Source organism: Pipistrellus hanaki (assembly GCF_964339955.1).
Source record: "Pipistrellus hanaki genome assembly, chromosome: X".
NCBI classification, from domain to species: Eukaryota; Metazoa; Chordata; class Mammalia; order Chiroptera; family Vespertilionidae; genus Pipistrellus; species Pipistrellus hanaki.
In genome coordinates this window covers 27,784,029-27,796,072 of record NC_140524.1, presented here as the reverse complement: position 1 = coordinate 27,796,072, position 12,044 = coordinate 27,784,029, and positions in this window count along the sequence as shown.

The following is a 12,044-nucleotide window of genomic DNA, read 5'->3' as shown; positions in this document are numbered from 1 at the left end:
ATGGGAGAAAGCTAATGTTTAGGTCAATGGTGCCCTAAAATAATCCTGTGCTCAATGAGAGAGTCAATCCTAATCAACATCACAATGCTGATCTGGCAGCTCCATCTTGCATAATCCTGGGCAAGAAATATTTTACCAGCCAGTGGGAGATATTAGCTTACAAGGCTACCCTCTTAGCATAGTAATGAAATGATTTTATAGGAATGAGTCCTGGAGCTTCATGGGGCATCTCTTTGACCAGATTACCAGAATAGTAAAGCAGATAATGACCTAACAAGGAGAAATATGGACCGAGATTCACACAGGTACCAGTCCTCTCTCAGGAAAGCTCATCTGCATGGCACTAAAGGTACCTTAGAAATTATTTAGAAAGACACTTCAAAGAGTAGGGCTCCCTAAGGTATGAGCCATATTAATAGTTCTACTTGTCCAGGTCTAAGGGAGGTACTGTGTTCCAAACACACACACACACACACACACACACACACACACACACACACACACACACACATTCTAGCTTCATTGTTTCTGTTCTTTGTCTATTTTCCAATGGAAATGGTTTTCTTCAGGAAGGCCAATTTCTTCAGTGAGTTCCTTGACTCATAGCCTGAAGTAAAGCCCAAACCTTGTCACTGTCACAATTAATAATTAACAGCAATCTCCTGACTTTATATATTATATCCTATGCCTAAGAGATACTAGGGTTTTTTAATTTTTAAAGATTTTTATTGATTTTTATTTTTTAATATATCTTTTTGTTGATCTCAGAGAAAAAGGGAGAGGGAGAGACAGAAACATTAATAATGACAGAGAATCATTGATCAGCTGCCTCCTGCACACTCCTATTGAAGATCAAGCCCACAACCTGGGCATGTGTCCTTGACTGGAATCAAACCCAAGGCCTTCAGTCCATAGATTGATGCTCTATCCACTGAGTCAAACCAGCTAGGGGTTTTATTGATTTTTAAAGAGAGGAAGGGCGAGGGAGAGAGAGAAACATTGATCAACTGCCTCCTGTATGCCCCATACATTGGATCAAGCCCACAAGCCAGGCATGTGCCTTGACCAGGAAATGAGCCAGAAACTTTTTGGTGCATGGGACAATGCCCAACCAACTCAGCCACACAGACCAGGGCAAGAAACTAATTTAAAGTTAAATTATAGGTACTTCTTAGAGATCTTTTATATTGATTTTAGAAAATAGAGCCAAATGTGCTAATGAAATGAATGGCAATCACCAGTCTTCCTCATTTCTGATGTCCATGTCTTCTTTTCAGCTCCTAATAGTTGGACTAGCAAAGCTTCCTTTTTGCTCACAAAGGCAAGGACATGGGGATGGATGGTAAAATACATCTACTCCAGTTGAAAAAAAAAAAAAAGCAAAATAACTAAAAAAGCTTGGGCATACCAATCAGATTGCTTTCTATTGAAGATCATTGCCTTCATGGTAAACTTTATTTTTATAAAATGTTAAGATTAGCAGAAAATCAAGCTGTCCTCTGAGTACATTTTCCCTTCTTGTCTAAAGCTTGTGAGTTAAAGCCACTATTTCTGGCAGATTTAAAAATAGGATATGGGTATTAGAAAAGATGCCATGGCTTTTCTTCTTGAACCATCTGAAAGGAAATGCTGAGAAAAGAACCTTTTTAGTGTACTCTTTTGGGGGCTTGGAAATAATTTGACTGCTTTACTGCTTGTGAACATACAGGCCACAGGGCTCTATATTTTTAAGTCAAAATGAGCTTTGGGACCTGAAGATCCGCCACAGAGAACATTTTTATTGCTTACAAACCTCCTCTGTGATTAAGATTCAACCTAGACTTCAGTAGTCAGGTAGCATAGACCCCCACATCTGCATATCTGCTGGCCAGTTTCCTCTCTTCTTAGGAGTTCCCAGACAAGAGCTAGAATTGGGTAATTTTATTCCTTTTAGAAACCAATTTTAAGGTTGACATCTGGAATCTATTATAGTGAATACCTTAGTTCTGCTACACAATGGCCCTTTGCAAAGCGGTTTCTCTTTAGGCAAAGGCAGTTGGGGTTTTAGAAAGTATTTTTTCCTTCCGTACATATTCATTCAATTACAATGAGGACAGAAGAAAAGCAGAAATTATGTCTCAATACAAATGAAGGATGGCTAGCAAGGTAGCAGAATAGAGGGGTGGAGTCTGTGCTTTCTTATTCAAGCGTCTGGATGCTGTGAAATGCCTACATGATTAAAAAAAGAAATTTTGATTTCCACATGAATTTCTATGCCTCACATGTGAGTCAAAGATAATAAGAGGTAACTTAACTTTCCTCAGGAAGGCAAATATATCACCAAGTTTGTTTTGTAAAGGAATTTTCAGAACTAAAAATTCTAATTGCATTTCATTAAAGAAAAGTAGATTTCATTAATCTATGGTTGAATTTTAAAAAGAATAACCAAAAGGGTTTGCTATTTGATTGAAATACAAATTAAAAAGATCAACCATCTTCTCTCAATCTTTTAATATCTTGTCTTAGCTACTGAGTCACTGTGTGCAAAGGTTATCAAAATGAGTCACAGACTGTACTGTCTTTGATACAACCCCACTACAAGAGCAACGGAGCATTTGGTTGCACATGTATATAAGACTTGAGTCTTATTCTTTCTTCCAAATTGATGGTGATCTCAACCCCTTTGTCAGTGTACAGCAGAGTGTGTAGGGAGGTCAGGCCACATCTCAAACCAAGTTATCTGGCTTCTGTACTCACCTCTCCAATAAAACAGCTCTGGTAAAAGTTTTCAGTATCCTCTTATTTTCCAATTCAATTGGACCTCTCAGCTGCACTGGAGATTTATCTCTCACTCCTTCTGATATGGGTAGAAATAGAATGTTGAGAAACCAGCTGGAATTGTAAAAAATATTAATCATGCTCTGTTAACTGTGATTGTTTTATTCTGATTAAAGAAGGCACATTCTAACTAGGCTGGCAGCTGCACTCAGGATCTGAGAGCTCACCTGAAAGTTCAGCCCTTTCTTCCCATTTGAAGATGCCCATTATCATGGAAAGATTAACAACTTTGCTGCTGAAACCAGAATTGCCAGCCCTTTGAAGATCCCCATTCCTTGTATATCACTATGCCCTTTGAAAATCCCCAGCCCTTTTGTATACCTGCAGGCCTTTGCATATGTCCAACCTGCTTAGTTGTTAACTGTCCATTTATCATACCCTTTGGCTATTTCCCCATGTAATCCTTTGTATTTCTACCAATATAAGCAGCCTGCTTATGGTGAGGTGCAGAGCAGATTTCTGTGGATGACCTACTGCTCTCTCATATTGCTGGCAGCATTGGAATATACACTCATATATGATTCAATCCTGTTTCTGCTGAATTGGCTCAAGTATTGATAGTGACAGGCAGCACAGACCCAGTGATTATCTGGGTAAACTTCACCCTTGAAACTTTCATCCCTTAGCTCTAATAACACTCACCCCACCCCCTTTATTCCTTTCATGTTGTAGATTGCTCTTTCTGTATTTTCTTACTCTATTCCTCTTCCTCTGCCTACCCTTTAAGTATTAGTATCATCAGGATCTTGTTCTAAAACTTTTTTCATAGTTGTACATAGTTGTTTTAGATAATCTCATCTAATACTGAAGCATGGTGGTCCCTCCTTTGGAAAACTGCTGTTTAAAACTGATGTTTAAGCTACTCTGTTATGTTCAGATAGTTTCTTATTCTGTAAAATATAACTTTGTTTTTTTAGCTTGAATAATAGAAAAGGTAAACTTAACTGTCTGACCTTGCAAACTAGCCATCTAAAGGGACTGATACACTGATACGGATAATAATTCCCATGTTCGCATGCCAAATGTTTGTATCCAAGGTTACATGTGTCTATGTAGATATAGTATGTATTCAAGGTTACAAGTTGTCTGTATAGATATAACAGGTGCTTGCTAGATAAGATATGTACTCAAGGTTACAAGCTGTCTACAAAAATAACTTACACAAAAAACTAGAAGAATATAAAAAGGAAATACTCCTTCCTGTGTTTGTTCAGAACTTGACATCTGCTCTGAACCTGCACTCAATAAAGATGACTCCTAATTGGCTCATTAAGGCATCTTATCCAGCTCACTGTTTTTGCAATACAACATTTGGAGGCTCCAGCAAGATAAGAGACAAGTGCCTACCCACACCTAGTCTCGGACGCCTGAGGTTTACAGCCTCCCCGGCCTGGATACCAGGCCCTAAGAATCTCTAGAGGGAGGTACCACCTGACAAAGCTTTTCAGCACCCCAGAGACACTTCTCAAGTGGTCTTAACAGCCAGACAAGAGATACCTGACATGTCTCTGCATTATTTTGGAGTCATTGGAAAGAAAGCCTCCAGAGGTTAATTTAAGTTCAATTAAGGAATTTTGAGTTCACCTTTTTCTCAGTTTGACTAGTTGTCTTGTACTGGAAGAAGGACTGGACGCAGTTGTAACTTCTCTGGAGAGGTTCTCACTGAGATGTTGGTCGAGAATCCTGTCCTGGGGTGTGGGTTCTGGGAGTGCCCTCACATCCATCAGGGAAGTTGGGCACAGCTTTAATTATCTGCTTAACTCCCAAGAGTGCTTGTATACCGAGAGAGTGTGAGTACGGATGTTTGTCTGCCTTGGCATAATTATCTGTTCATTAAATGGTCTATAAATATAAGTGTGAGAGCCTGTGCAAAAGTGAAAACTACTTTGATTTATTCTGCACTTCTGTTGATTTGTCTGGCCAAAAATGTTTGATTTATTAAAGGCTGAACGCTATGATAATCTTCAAAGGTCTCAAGCAGCACTGCAGGCATTTATTTTTCTCAGAGACATTTGCTCTCTATCACAGAGGGAATCAGCCCACTTAGCTAATAAAGTTTCTGTCTATCTATAGTACGGGTGTTGGTTTGCTCTTCCCTAATTTATGATTTTATTGTATTAGGTTGAAATTTTGTAATTTTGGGGTAGATTTAAAGGTATAAATTTGTAAAGGGTTTAGCCCAGAGAAAATAAAGGCTGGCTAGGTTCCAAGATTGCTTCGGGGGAAAAAAAAAAAAAAAAGCAAGAGAGAAGTCTTTTCAAGTTAACTATTTGCAGCAAAGCAGTAAATTTCAAAGAACAAAAGGCGTTTTTTTTTATGGCTTTCTTATATCTCCTCTGGCTGATGGAGGTTTCCAAGAAAAAATGTTTGCCTCCAAGCCTGGTAGGGTAGGGAAACTGGGTGTTTCTGCGTTGGGATGTTCAAGCAGAGAAACTTTGAAATACAATATTTTTAAAAATATATTTTATTGATTTTTTTTACAGAGGAAGGGAGAGAGAGTTAGAAACATCGATGAGAGAAAGTCATCGATCAGCTGCCTCTTGTACGTCGCCTACTGGGGATGTGCCCGCAACCAAGGTACATGCCCTTAACCGGAATTGAACCTGGGACCTTTCAATCCGCAGGCTGACGCTTTATCCACTGAGCCAAACCGGTTTCGGCTGAAATACAATATTTTATTGGCCGGATTAAAAGGAATTAATTCTACTGAATCTTCAATGTTACAACTGGTTTAAGTTTTAATAATCTTTAGATTAAATACATTTAACAGATTTTCCAAATGTAATATTTGAAGAATTTGAGTAAATGGCAGTTTTATGGGATCTCAAAGGCCCTGAGAACACAAAAATCTGTCTCTCTCCCTCTCAAAAAGAAATATTTTTTAACTAAACTAGACCAATACAATATACATGAAATTACATAAGGAAAATATAGCAGATTTTACTAGACAAGTTTTACCGGTAATTTACCTGCTGTTAGTTTTATTACAGAAGGTCTAGTTATATTTTCTTGAAAAAGTACATTTAAAATGTTTTTATAAATATTAATATAACAAATGCTGGCTGTTTACTTTTTGGTAATTATTGCTAAGAGTAAAGAATTCTGATACATTTTAAAGAATGATAGAAAGAAAAGGTCTACAAGTTGCTGATAGTGTGACAGAAAAAATATTAAAGTAAAGATACTTAATAGAAAGTTTAAGGCATAGTTGTGCATTTTTAAAAAACAGAGAAAAAAGTTGAAGGGTAATTTGAAAGTAGGAAATTTATAAAGATTATGTATATAATAAAAAGATCATAGTAAGGTTTTAGTAGCAAGAGAAAAAAGCAGTCAGAACAGGAGCAGGCATGAATGACTTGGGGAAAAAGTAAAAGGAAACTGCCAAGTGGAGGAGAGATGGATCTGCAGCTGCCCTGGTGATGTAGAGCTTGTTAGTAGGCAGACTCAGCCCCAAGAGCCAGGAGAAAGAAGGTAGGGAGATGCTGGATGCCCTAGTTGCCTACAGCCACTGGAAGAAACAGCAGCAGCAGCAGCAGCAGCAGCAACAGTGAGAAAAGTGGAGAATGCCAGACAGTAACCTGACACCTGAGCTGTTGCCCAGTGAATTATAAATATTTTACAATGTACAATAAAGGACTTAAGCATTTGGCTTACTAGTTAAAAGGTTAAAACTGCAAAAAATAAAAATAAAAAATATAGGAACTCAGGACAACTCAGAGCACTTCTGCCCTTGCTGCTCTGACACTTGGCTTTGCTGGCAGGATCTAGAAGATGTGTGGGTCATCCCAGCTGGTGCCAGGGGCCTTGGGTGGTTTGCAGTCCAGCCGCATCACCAATCAGGGTGGGGGTTCCCCCTGGGGAACAGGGCCAGCCAGGTGATGGGCCATGCTTGTTCTGGTCTTTCTGGTCGTTCCACTGTTTTGATTGCTGGGCTTTTATTATATAGGATTTCTTCTGTCTAAAATGTTTTATTTTTATCTCATTGACTTAATGAATCTCTTCTCATCCTCCCATATCTAACTCAAAAGTTGTGACCACTCTGTAGTCTTGCCCAACCATTCCAGTTAAGTCATTCTCTGCTGCGTCAAACCTCATTGCGTTGTACACAAAAGATAATAGAAGCTCAATGAGGAAAGAGACTATCTTTTTTATTCACTTTAATTCTCTGGCATCTACCCTGTTTCCCCAAAAATAAGACAGTGTCTTATATTAATTTTTTCTCCCAAAGCTGTGCTAGGTCTTATTTTCAGGGGATGTCTTATCTTTCCATGCGCTAGGTCTTATTTTCAGAGGATGTCTTATTTTCAGGGAAACATGGTAGCACAGTACTTTGCCTAGAAAGGAAAGAGTAGGTTCTTAGTTTGAGTTCCCAGTGGTAGTCCATAGTATGTATTTGAATTAATTAATTGAAAATACCTTTCTCATAGCAGTTAAAATATTATACTGAAATCATTTTGTATGCCCATCTCTTATACTATACTGAAAACTCCTAGGTTAGAACCGCATTTTATTATTGTCATATCCACTGTTCCTAATGCATTGTTTGATTCATAGCAGGCATGCAATTAATACATTTAATAAAAGAATGAATACCTAAAATTCACACAATAGAAATCCATTTCTTGGAATAAGACATTTTGTTCCTAAATTTTTCCTTTTGAAATGGAAATATTCCTAAGGAGGAGGATAGAAGCCACTTTGGCAATTCAGACCTTATCAGAGGTTTATTTGCCAGATTGATTGCCAAGACAATAGGTGCCAGCTGATAGGTACTTAGGACAGAACATCATGCAGTACAACAGGTCTATAACAAGGGACACAGTACAGGCCCCTGAGCTGTCTGAGTGTTGCCTAAAGTCACTTAATGTCTTGAAGAAGAAGAAAGGCTGGTGTGCTTGTAAATATCTCTATGTACTAGTATAAGGTACTTGAAAGTGGAGAGTGAAGCAAATGGTCAAATAAATTGGTTGCTCATTGGATGAGAAAAAGGTTAGTCTGAGAAATTCACAGATAGAAAAAAAAAAGTCTCCTAAGATTTTACCATTCTGAGCAGACAACTCATACATGGAAACACATAGACAGCACACACAGAAGGACATGGAAAAACATAGACAACAAACACTAATATCAAGTGGATATCTGAATGTAAAGTATCTCCATTTTGCATAGCACTGGCTCTGGATAGTGTTTTGTGCCATTTTTGGTTCTGCAATATGGTGAGCACTCAGGCATGGAATTGCTGGCAGGAGCCCCAAACACTACTTGAAATCAACAAGGCCATTGACATAGTCCCTACTCCCTAGAAAGAGCATATCAAGAAAGCCCACCTTGACATTTACATTCCTTAGTGAGCACCTGGAGCTTGCTAGCTAGAGGAAGGAAAAATGGATGGAAAAATTAAGGTCTCAGCCTGTTTGAGAATTAGATTTATCTGATTATACGAAGTTGCATGCAGAGTTAAAATCACTTAATGGGTCTATTTTCAAAGCTTCTCTTCATCAATTTCAAGAAAAGTGCTTTTCTAGGGCTCTTTGTAAGATTTAGCTTATTTATGCCTCAAGCAAGCTGGAGTATATAGTTTCTAAGGAAGAGGGGGAAAAATAAACAAACAATTTAAAGAGGCCTAAATAGATGAGCCAGAGAGTGAAGATTCAAGAAGTTGGAAGTTGTTGTATCAAGAAATTGGGGATGTCATTACTTCTAGGCCACAGGGAACCAAGTGCTCTGGAAAACAGAATCAGTCCTGCACCTCAGTGAATTCAGCAAGAGTTGAATGCCTTGCTGGTTTAATTTGAGGTACAGAAAGCTCTTCCTTACTTTCCTTCCAGAGTCTAGAGCTTTCAATTCCCATCATTATAGTCATTTCCCCCCCTGTGGGATAAGGTGCTCAAGTAAAATGGAAAAACCCCTGGGGACACAAAGACATTAACTTCTTATTAGATTTAACTACCTTAGCACCAATTCATTTATGGCTACCAAGGGAACACCCCTAGAAGAAGAGAGTAGAGAATCAAGTATTGGAAGAAAATTAAAGTTTAGAGCTGAGCCTGGCTAGGGTTTGGAACACAGCAGTCTGGGTTAAACAGGAAATGTGGTGAAAGAGCCCTGAACAACTTGTGAGCAGAGGGCAGTGAAGCAACCTAGAAGAAACTCGGGGAAATAACAAGTACCATGAACAATCCCCTGATGTCACAATTTTCTAAGATTGACTCTGAGGGAAATATTAAAAGGTGAGCTTGGCTCCTTCTTCTCACTCTAGTACTTCTGAAATTACTCTTCTATTTATGTTTATAATACTCTTTTACTTATGTTTACACTGCCAATCTCCAGAAATAGGAAATCCATCCATCACCAGAAATAGGATTGAGAGGATACTTTGTGCTTCTCCTTGAATAAAGCTGAGATGTCACAACTCAAAAAAGCTGTACTGTTATCAACAGTCAGGAGCCTAGGTAATCACATTGATGCAGCTCTGAACTCTAGTACATACCTCAGTCTAACCAAGATCTAACAGGAAGTGTAACTAGCTCTGGTCAATCATGCTCATTTTCTTCCTTTTGGGACTGTAATTACCTACCCCAAGTTGAGTTTCAGTTTGAAGCCTTCATCCTTATTACTTACCATCACTCTTGTTCACAGAATAAAACCATCAAAGCTAGCCTGGCTGGCGTCTCTTAGTGGTTGAGCATTGACCTATGAACCAGTAGGTCACGGTCCGATTCCCAGTCAGGGCACATGCCTAGGTTGCGGGTTCATTCCTCAGTGTGGGGTGTGCAGGAGGCAACCAATCAATGATTCTCTCTCATCATTGATGTTTCTGTCTCTCCTTGTCCCTTCCTCTCTGGAATCAATAAAATATATACTTAAAAAAATAAAACCATCAAACTTGATTTTGCTTATTTTATTGCCAGCTCTCTCCTACTCAGTTGAACCCTTTTTGTGTCATATTCCTCTGCTTTCTGAAGCCTCTCTGGTCTCCTCTTTCACTCCGCCCCCTGGAGTCTAGTTCTATTGTCAATAGCATTTCTTACATTTTTTACCTTTTTCCCCCCACCACATACACACACAGCATTCCCTCTTGCCCTGTGATCTACCTACTGCTTACTGACTTCCCCCTAAAATCTCTGTTTCCCTCATGGAATCTAATGAACTAACAAGCAGAATAGAGAAACTCATAGCAGATTGACAGCTGTCAGGGGTGGGGGTGGGGACTGGGGGATGGGGAGGAGGGATTGAACATAAAAGAAAAAATAGAAAAAACTCATAGATACAGACAAACGCATTAATTGCTGAGGGGAACAACTTGGAGGGAGGAGGGAGGGGAGGATATAGTGGGGTTAAATGGTGATAGAAGGAGACTTGACATCATACAATATAGAGATGATGTATTGTAGAATTGTATACCTGAAACCTGTATGTTTATTAACTGTGTCACCCCAATAAATTCAATAAAAAATAAAAATAAACAAAACAATAGAAAGATGTTGAGGGGAAATGTGTCATGGAATATTGGGTTCACTTCTCTGGGCTCCTCTCCTCTCTTCATCTTGATCTATTAATTCTTCTCTGCCACTTTGTTCTTCGGTGTCTTAAAATTGATTTATTTATATTTTGAACAGCTTTTTTGTTGTTCTCAGTTAAAGAGTTGATCCAAACCAGAAGGACTGACTTATTCATTAGGCACAGTAGACACTGTACCTAAGGCCCACAGTAGTATTAGGGGCCCACAAAAATATTTTAATTTTTAAAATAAGAAGTAAAAATAAAATTTTAGCTTGAAGAAGGTATTTTAAAATGTAATTTTAATATGCCCATCATTATACCTATGTAGTTATAAAATAAAATATTTAATATACTTTATAGAGGAACAAATTCATGAAGGGAAAAGTGCCTAGAGCTCACAAAAATCATAAGGTGGCCCTAAAAGCAAGTCTGTCATTACTGAAAGCAACATTTCTGGAGGCACTTTATTTTTTGTTTGTTTATTTATTAATTTATTTGGAGGTCCTTTAAGGGCATTAAGACTACTGTAATAATCCAAATAACATTTTATACTTTGCAAAGTACTTTTTACCCACCATCTTATTTGAGACTTCCAAGAATCTGGTGAGCTAGATAGGACAGGTATTAGTTTACTATTTTGACACGTGAGGGAAATGAGACCCAAAGAATTTAAGTGTCTTATCCACAGTGCCACACAAGTCAGTAATAGAATCAGAATTAGATCCTACATCTGAATCTTAACAGTGTTCAGAAATGCATTGTGCAATATAATCATAGAACATAATATCACATGATAACCTGTTTTTTAAAAAGCTGAGAAAAATACTTGCTTATATCTATGAGCATACTTTTCTAGGAGTCATAAAATCTGAGTTCTATCCCTGGCTTAGCACTAATTTATTGTGTGACCTTGAAATAGTCAGTCTTGATCCTGTCCCTCCTCTCTAAAATAAAGCACTTGGAGAGCTCAATCTGAAATCCCCCACTAGCTCCATTTATTTATTTTTAATTGTGTAATATGTCTTTTTTATTATTGAGTTATATGAGTCCTTATAGGAGTTCTTTATACATTCAGTGAACCTAACAAGCCAAAACATTCATCCTGAAAATTTTTAAGAATGCTTGGAATAAAAAGAACAATTGTAATTATCTTCATTAACATAAATGGCCTGCCACATAATAGTCAAGAGTACTGTCTTCCTTGATGTAACAAACTAAAGCATATAGAGGAAAAGAGCCCCAATAATTAAACAAGAACATGTCAGATAAATGCCATTTCTCCTATTATCTGCAGGGTCTCAGAGACAAATCAATAAGTGTGGAGCCAGGTCCCTGTCCACTTTGCCACTGCCTTTATTAATATTGCTTTTTTCTATTCTATTAATATCACAAATACCAGCAAACAATTTATGTTTAAACCTTTCCTACTTCCCTTGTAGTAAGGCATGGCAGTTTAAAAGCAGAAAGAGCTATATTTGTCTGAGTCCCATATACTTGAATTCTAGAATAATCCTCCACATAAAAGCCATCTTCCAGCTAAATCACTGAGTTACTTACATCACATTGTGATCTAAGGAGAACACAGAGCATACAAGTGGCAGGAATATTCAGGGGACTGGGCTTTAATTGCTGCTACTTAAGGAAATAGTTACATTCTATTCTCCTCAGGCCTGTGTATTATCTATGTCTAGGAGATAGGGAAATAACACTCCTTTGAGAGTAAG